General features: G+C 40.8%; 1 pseudogene; it reads right to left on the reverse strand.

Annotated features, from left to right (window-relative positions):
* Positions 1 to 955: 955 nt before the first annotated feature.
* LOC148038173 (putative CCR4-associated factor 1 homolog 6 pseudogene) lies at positions 956 to 2,177 on the reverse strand (annotated as a pseudogene).
* Between the last annotated feature and the right edge of the window lie 7,160 nt (positions 2,178 to 9,337).

Below are 9,337 nucleotides of genomic sequence, written 5' to 3' on the forward strand. Positions count from 1 at the left end.
TCAAGTTCCATTCTTACAGATAGTACTAGGCACCTTGTATACTGTATAAAGTGATTATGGCTCTACGTGGTTGGTTATTAAGATGGGTCTTGTAATGGGGCTTCATGTTGAGTTAGTATCATCCAACTATTTGGATGCCCTTGAACTACAAGTATGGATGTAAGCCTTGAAAGCCTTGACATTTGGTTGATGGGGCCATTCAAGGATGACAACCTTGGAAGGCCCCTTTATTTCATTTAGCCCCTCCTATCCTATTACACATTCGCTTACATCATTCGTACACCTAGAAATGGGGGTGATCAATGCTCACGAAAAATCGAGGTTTAATAAAAGTGAATTGCAAAAATTTCAAAAAAATCTTCAAATTTTAAAGAAAAAGTCCAAAACGTTGAGCCCTTGAAAAAATTTAGTTTAAAAAATGACAAATATGTAAAATTTGATTTAAAAATCCCTTCAAAATTTTGAGTTGGAGGTGTTTGTATCTACTACCAAAAATGTTTTTAGCAAACATTGGGGGTGATTGGGGAATGGCAAGATTGGATGACACGTATTTTTTTGAGCACTCGACGATTGAGGATGACACCTTTCCATATGGGTCTCACCCTTACTTTTGAAGTGAGCAAGACTTCTCACACTCATAGGTATGTTGTTGCAGCAATGCATATGCAATTGTGAAGCTAGTTACTTAGGCTACGATTTTCCATTTTATTTTATTATTTAAGAAAAGCTTCAAAATTTGAAAGATGTCTTATAAGTGTAACCAAGGTTTGAATTCACACACCCATGTACACATCCACACCACACGCTCAAACCACTTCTAGCTTTTCCTAAAAGGACTTGGGGTCAATATTTGCAATTCTCCATGCTTTCACTTAAGTTCACACCGTCGGGCAGTCGGTTAGTCATGAAGCATACATATCCCAACAGATCATATCACGATATGGGTACGTGGAGGTGTTATAATTGAATTGAACAATTGCTGATAATAAGATACAAGCGAGAGAAGTAGGCGGGGGTGTGTGCCGTGCACATGTAAGAATACACTTACGCTTTGTACTCTATTGTCACTACAAGGAGTGGGGTTTCGCACCTAACAACCCAGGACTGACTAGTCCATACAACGTACTTGCGCATGCCTCGAGTGACTGGTTGAATGGTGGCTTCTTAGACCGGTCAAAATACACATCATTCAGCTTGTGGAAGGCAGAGGATGTGAGCAAGCTATCAGAGCCTGCTTGATGACTTTCACCATACCTCTGTAACTTCAAATGCTCAGCGAGCTTATTGAGGCCACCATACATGCCCCTGCACCGCTGCATCATGTGCTTCACATCGTACACTGTGCCAAAGTACATGCCCACCAAAGCGATGAAGTCCCCCTGCAGAGGGGGCAGCTTCTTGCATGTCAAGACCTTGAGCAGGTATGCAAAGTCATATGCCCCATGGAAGCTCACGTACTGAACATCCCTGTTCAGCACCAGGCCCGAGGACATGAGTAGCTCCGCGAACAAGGCCGTGTCGATGCCAGAGCGGCGGTTGCGGTCGAAGTCGATGCCGGAGCGCCGGAGGAGCTCGATGGAGGTGGGGGAGTGGAGGTCGAGGACAGGGTCGAATTCGCAGAAATTAAACTGCCAGGCGGCGAGGACTTCCTCGCTGGCGGCGGCGGTGCAGTGGGGGAGGCGGCCAACAGAGTCGGTGAGGGTGAGGCCAATCTGGATGAGCTTGAGGCTGTCGACGTTGTCCTTGAGGGCGGGGTAATGGAGGTCGGGGGCGGGGCGGGGGTGGGGCTTGAAGACGATGCCAGGGTACTCTGTGTCGACGGAGACTATAGGGTAATCATCAACGAGGCTCCTTATCTTGTCGAATTCGGCATGAACATTGTCCGCCCACACCTCAATGATGCGCACAGAGCAGCCCTCGGGGATGGACATGGCGATGAGAAGGACGGGTTGTCAATCTATGGCTTCCAGACATCAATCGGGTAAATTCTGTAAAGGCGGACACGAGAGAGCGAGCGACCGACCGACCGACAGAGAGAGAGAGAGAGAGAGAGAGAGAGAGGAACACGGTGCCTCAGGCCCTCTAATCAAATATATTGATCGTGCCGTGTGTGAGAGAGCGAGAGAGTGCAGCTCTCTGTGGTTAAGTATGATGTTTGTTCGTGGCGTGTGATCTTTTAGGCCGGTGCGTGTATCGCCGTTCCTTCCTCCTGGCTGGCACCGGCCTCCCAAGAAAAGCAAGGAGCCATGATGTTTGACTACATTTCGGGAGCTTTGACCTGCCTGGTCAACAAACGCTATGCATTCCCTCCACGTTCCAAAATCCACTCCATATGTTGATCATGTGTGCTTTGGTTAGAATGGTTAGGGTACTCTAGAGTCTACGATAAGACTTGCTACTACCTAGGCTTTGCTGATATTTGGCAAGTCAACCTCACATCATACCTTAGTTCGAGCTCACTTTCTACTCTGACATATACAAGTCCCACCTTTGAAATTAACTTATGCTCATCATGACTTGGTAGAGTGGTTTTGCATAAGTAGATAGTTCATGATGGCCATGCTCAACATACAATTTCAAGAAGTGTGTAATTGGAGAGAAAAGGACCACTTAGAGAATGCTACATCAAGGGTGAAGTCATTTTCATGCCCTTCTTTTAGTCTCATTTGTCATTTGACATTAATGAAAGGAATAAAAATTTGACTTCAATGAGATAATATACCTAATCTATCACAAAGTGATTTAGCTTAAAGACCAATATATTTAGAAGTATAGTTCCATCCAAAGGAGTATTCAAACCAAGAGTAAGATGAATGTAGATAAAAACATCAAGGTAATAGTACCTTGATTCTCTCTATTTTCATTGTTTTTTTGGTTTGCTTATCTCCTACACATTCTCTCTCCTCCATACTCTCATGGAAAAAGGCATGGTCTCAAGGTAGGGTTTCTTCTTTTGCACATAAGCTTCCATGCTCATAAAAGCTAGATTTTGAGAGAGTAAATGTCTGTGTGTGTGTGTGTGTAGTTCAAAGAATAATAAAAATTGGCAATGTAAGTTATATTGCACCGTTCTTAGCTTGATGTTTGTGTGTGTGTGGTTCAAAGAAGAATAAACATTGGCAATGTAAGTTATATTGCACTGACGAAGGAAATTCGGTATGGCAGCCTCTATAGTATGCCAAACTCCCTTTTGCCACAAAGTGAATGAGGTAAGGGCACCACCTAGTCATGGAAGAGTGGACTAGGATGCTATGCAAGAGGGAGAGGAGCTTGTGAGGGAGGAGAGAGGAAAACTAAGAGAGAGAGAGAGAGAGAGAGAGAGAGAGAGAGAGAGAGAGAGAGAACTACAAAAAATAGATGAATCAATAAAACTTAAGAGGGCACAAGAGATGGACAACCCTCAAGACATAACCAATATACACAATATGGACACCAATAGCATGGGCTTATTACGCTATAGAGCATGCATAAGCTATAGTAAGGGAATAAACTGCATGAGCTCATGAGAGAGAATGGGGAAGGCTCAATAGGGCTGAAGAAAGCCTCTTGACTCTGTCTTGCAAATTACAAAGGAGAAGGCCTCTTTATATAGGCCTTGAGGGTGTTTAGGGAGGAGGTTAAGATAGAATAGGAATTAACACCACAAAAGTTGCATTAAGACGGTTCCACCAATGTGGAAGCTCCATCTAGATGTTTTGTTGACCAATTTTGTACTTAATCAAGTTCCATCATAGGTGAGTTGTCTCCATTCTCCCCTCCATAACTTGAGTCCAAGAGCTCTCATTACTATTACAATTAAGGATGATTTGAGGGTGATTTAGGAGGGGAATTCTAATAGTTTATTAGCTTGAGAGAGAGGAGAAGAGAGAGAAAAGGGTTGGGAGTCTAATGAATGATATTTTATGGAAGTGTTAAGTGTGGGGGAAGAAAGTGTGGGTGTGTATAAAATTGGGAGGTGGTCTCCACCGTAGTTGGAAAAAGTTGGCGTCCACCATTTTGGCCATATCTTCCGACTCGTAGCTCCAAAAAATTATAAAAAAGACCAGCCGAAACTTGTAGTGGCATAGGATTTCATGAAATTCTTGCATAACGTTTACTTGTGAAGATTTGACACCCAAAACTTGTAGTGGCATACCCTGCTTCTTCTTAGCATGTTTCAACAAGTATCCATCTTTTAAGAAAAACCCATAGGCTTTCCTCTTGATCTTCTTAAACTCCTCATTCGACCACTCGTTTCTCTTTGTTAATGTACTCAGGTATTGACCAATTCTCAGCCACTCTCCTACATATTTGTCTTCTAGAAACACTTCTACACAAGATACATAATATCTAAAGTGTCTTTTCTTTGCTTTTCAAGCTTTTGTTAGTGCTATAAAAACTCCTTGCATTGATAAATTCACTCTTACAACATCATTTTTAGCTGCAAGAAAGTCATCATCTTCCTCCCCATCCATCATCCCATCTCTATTCTCACAATGTGCCTGAGATAACATATCTATCTCTGGATTATCTCTTCCTGCAATATACTGAAATTCAGGGTTCAAAGATTTGACGTATGTAATCTCAAGCTTTCTTAACTTTAGTCAAGCTCAATGCTAGCTTATAACCTAATTTTCATCTCTACCCTCATTCTAGCTTTCATGGCTGTCGTAGTTAGGCTGCCCCCACATCTGTTTAAGCACTTAGATCATCAACTCACTCAAGAACAACTCATTTTTGATCCCATCTTAGCTGCTTATTGTAATTTTCTAATTGATCAAATCTCTTTTAAGTCTTAACCCCTTTGTAAAAGGACAGACAATTCCCGAGTATGCTCGTGGTAAGATCTCGTTCAAAATGAGTGAACTTGAGTAAATAGCTAAAGTCAATGGTGAAGGCTTTCATCTATGGAAGGAAAAGACCATGTACCACCTCATGAGAAAATACCTCTGGGATCTCTTTGAAGATGATGAAGGTGATGTAGATGGCGAAAAAGAAGATTTAGAAAGTGGGATCCTTGTAGTAGCTCCACTAAAAACCAAAGAATGGAAGAAGATGAATAACAAGGCACTAGGCATCATTGCCTGAGGACTAAGTCATGATGTGCTACATCATATCTCTGGCATCAAAGATGCTAGAACTACTTGGGAGGAACTTGATAGGATCTTTGGTACCCAAGCAAAAAATTCAAAAGTAAAATTACTCATGTAGTTTTATAAATTGGATATAAAAGATAGTGCTTCCATGAACGTACACATTAACAAGTTCAAAAGCCTAAAAACCCAGCTTGCAACTCTTAAGAATAATATTGATGAAGATGAAGCAATAGCCGTACTACTTGCAAGTGTAAATAAGGATCCATATGGGAATCTTGTGTCCACTCTAAGTAATGTTCCAAGTCTCTCGCTTAAAGATATTGAGCACTCACTACTTGATGGAGAAAGAAAAGTTAAAAGCAAGATGCAAAGGAACACATCACCAAAAATAGTCTCTTGTATACCAAGGGCACTTATGGAGCAAAAAGCCATGGTTGAGGACTCAGGACCAATAACAACAAGGATCGGATTATATGTCATTACTATAGCAAGACTAGCCATACATCCAGTGAATGTTTCCACAAGAAAAGAGCACAACATATGCAAAATGATCACCACCAGAACTAGTTCAGGTTGAATGAAGAAGAAGAAGAAGAAGAAGAAGAAGATGCTTCCGTTACCATCAACAACTCTGACATATTGTTCTGAAGAATTTTCATTGTATCTTTCATATGTTTTTCCCATAGTGGATCTCTATTTTTCCCTTAGTGTATTTTCTTTGTAAAAACCCTTGCCAAAGATGTAAAGTTTCAAGCTTTAACTTGACTAGGCTACCTATGAGCTAGTCTCCTGGGCCATGTCACCATGTAGGGGGAGCAAAAGCTAGTAAGTGTAGGGACTCATCATTTGAGGGGGGGTGTTGAGAAATGACAAATGATGTATGCTCCAGGAAGAGATGTCCTAAATCCCATATGCACAGTGAGGAGAGTGAAATAAGCTGGAAAGATATATAAGGTTGTACTTGACTCTTATTTCAATGAAAAGCTATTGTCCTTTCAATCAAGTGTCAATGTCATTGTCCATACACACAAGAATGTGTTTATAAGTCCAAGTCTCAATCTTGGAACCTAATTCACTTGTGTGACATTTGGTCTTGTTTGAGTCTATGTCCTTATGAGTCTTGTCTACATTTTCCATCCTCCATAGCTCATGCCATGCTCTAGATCCACGTCTTCTAACATTCAACTCCAAAGACTGACTTTTGTCCAAAAAGAGTTAAATGCATCTCTTCTAGACGTGTCAAAATCCTTTCACAATCCACAATATGGTTTGCAATAAACTGTTTGTACCCATGAGCATCCGTCTCTTCATTCTTTTCATCCACTGCACACCCTTTGATTGGAACATCATCCAAAAAGGGCATTGTCAATTGTGGCATAAAATCCATGAGTACCCTATTCATATTATTTGTCATGTGTGCCAATGAGTTTATTGCACTCTGGGGAGAGTACACATTTATACTAACCCCAAGGGAGTCTTCATGGTTGTGATATCCCTGCTCTCAACTACAAGTTGAAACTAATCATACCATGAGTAAAGATCACCCACAAAAGATATCGCTTTGCCTGCAGAAGCCTTTGCAAATTCATCAACCACATCACATGTACTATTTCTTATGGTCACATTATTGATCGACTGCATGTCTTGAATAAATCTCAAAGCTCCATTCTTTTTGGGCACAGTAAACCAATGATTTGAGTACGGGGCTAAAGAGGGCTCTAAGATCTTCATGCAAATCTTTTCATTTAGCAAATCCATTAGATTTGGCAAGTAAGCTTTAGGCACTGGGATAGGCCTCAAGTTCCATGGTACATTAAATATTACCATATGAGAAACAACATTCGGATCCACACAACCTATTTCAGTTGGCTGAAATGCAAATGCTTTTCCGTGCCTAGCCAACATATGCATAAAATAGTCTCTTTCAGCAGCAGGCAAAAGAAACCCTTCTACATCAACTTTCAATTCTTGTAATGTTTCAGTTGTAAACTGATGACCTATATCTTTAGGATCCCGTAAGCTTGGTTTCCTTGACACTTTTTCATACAGACCCTAACTTTCTAGTGGAAGTGGCAAGGCAACTAGTTTCACCTTTTTGTCAATCGTTTTATACTTTGTCTCCACAACTGCTTCAGCCCATTGTAATCCTTCCTATTGGGCAAACAATACTATAACATCATACATGTCCAAAGAACATATTGACAACACTATATTTTCACCCTCATTTTTTGCATGTATAGTTGCTGAAATTTTAGCCATAGTATCATTAATATTCAGCCCATAAAAGATGCTTGAAATGCCTTCATTTTCAGCTAACAATCCCAGAGCTCTCAGTTCCTTAGTAGCCCGTTCCATAGATATGCGTTTAGTCTTGCACATAGCTTTCGTAGGCTTAAACCAACATGAACTGTTTGTTGTAAACTGAGAATAACCATTAGTAAATACATGTTTCATTTCATCAAAAGGTAAGTAAATCCTTTGAATAACACTAGTGTAGCCTTGCATTACAACAGTGCTCAATGAAAATTCAGGTCTTTGAATTCCCTTGCATTTGGAGGCAAAGGAGACTCTCGAAGCATATCCCGATTCCTAGGATGATTAAGAAAAATTGTAAGAAATTGGACTGCTTTTCTCCCATCCTTACTTTTGACTCTTGAATATGCAGAATCATCATCAAGCACCTTTGTTTCCATACACACTCTTGTAATATATGGCTATCCCAAAATCACTACATACGAGGAATTATCTTGCACAAAGAAGTGTTGCTCTTCTTGTACATCACCAATTGTCACTTTTACATTAGGACATGTTGCATAGAGCTCCCCTAAAGAATTATTTGCAGCCCTCATATGCCAACCATGATCAGTTTCCACAGGCCATGCACCATTCTCATACGATCCACACTCAATGACATTAATCTCACGCTCGTGTTCAAGCAAAGCCACACAAGGAGTTTCATGCTCCCCTATTTTCACTACCGTTTTAGTAGTAGCCCTAGCCCAGTGATTTCTTATATAATGACTTCAAGGAATAAATCTTGGAGTCTCTTCCCCATATTGTTGCATGTGCCTTACTCCAGCATGCATATTGCTACAAGATAATGCATTTTCAACCACTTTTTTCTCTTTTCCAATATGCTGTCCCACTGATTAGTAGCATTCTACATAGATAAACTAGCACTTACATCATGCTCATATTCAATCTGAATACCCAACAAACCAATTTCCTCGTCAAGTTGCAGTAATGCACTAGTGGTATCACCGAGAAACTATCTCTTCCTCTTAATTATATCAATGATTTCATCATGAAATTTGTGCTTGGCGATGCCAAGCACCTCTCCCAAGGTGAATTCTTCTCGACTATTTAAAATCCGTTCTTCAAGAATCTTCTTAAGATCCATGGCTGTCTCAATATTAGAGTGCAGCTTATATCCTGGTTGCTTGCCATTCTTTTTGCCCTCTTGTTTGCTATCCTGTTTTTTCTCATGGACCAACCTCTTCCATAACATGCTCAGGAGGTGGCTGATTTACAGCTTTAGGTTGATCCACACTTCTTCTTGTTACTCTCTTAGATGTCCATGCATTATCTTGATCTCTCTTTCATTTCTCTTCCACAAGTACATTCGTGTTTAATGCCTTTGCTAAATATGCATCACTGAATATGCATCTACTGCTGATTCCTAGCCAATTATGTCATGAATGTCTTGCCCTGCATGAGACATTTCACAATTAGTAGCTTTCCTCTTTTCAGCTACATGCAAAGCATGTGCCCATATTGCAGGCTTCAGACCAACCATCACTTGGCCATCCATTCTATCCAACTATAGACCAAAAGTAGAAGCATGTATAGCCACTTAAGCATTTCGAACATCCAAGTCTTCCCAACAACTTTTGCATACCTCCCTTCCAAAATTCAAAGCAAGAGGCAATCCTATTTCTTGTGCATGGACTTACCATCTTTCCAAAGGATGAGCTGTCATGCCAATGCCTCTTGATAAGTAGTACAATCCTTCCTTTCATGCTGCAAACTATCACACCACATACATCTTTTCCCTGGTTTAGGGGCTACTGCCCGTCCCCTTTCCTCTTGTTCTTTCTCATCCAATTTTGCGACCTTCAACTAAAGATTCGGCATACCTTTGACCAATTCATCTAATACATCTTCCCTAGTAATGGGAACAACAGGTATAGCCATAGGGTTAGCCACATAAGTGGGTGGCCTACTGGATACATTAACTATTTTGCTCGTAACAGTGGGAAAGC

This window comes from Lygodium microphyllum, chromosome 3 (genome assembly GCF_053477565.2).
Source record: "Lygodium microphyllum isolate KBCC chromosome 3, Lygodium_microphyllum_v1.1.10, whole genome shotgun sequence".
In the NCBI taxonomy this organism is placed as follows: domain Eukaryota; kingdom Viridiplantae; phylum Streptophyta; class Polypodiopsida; order Schizaeales; family Lygodiaceae; genus Lygodium; species Lygodium microphyllum.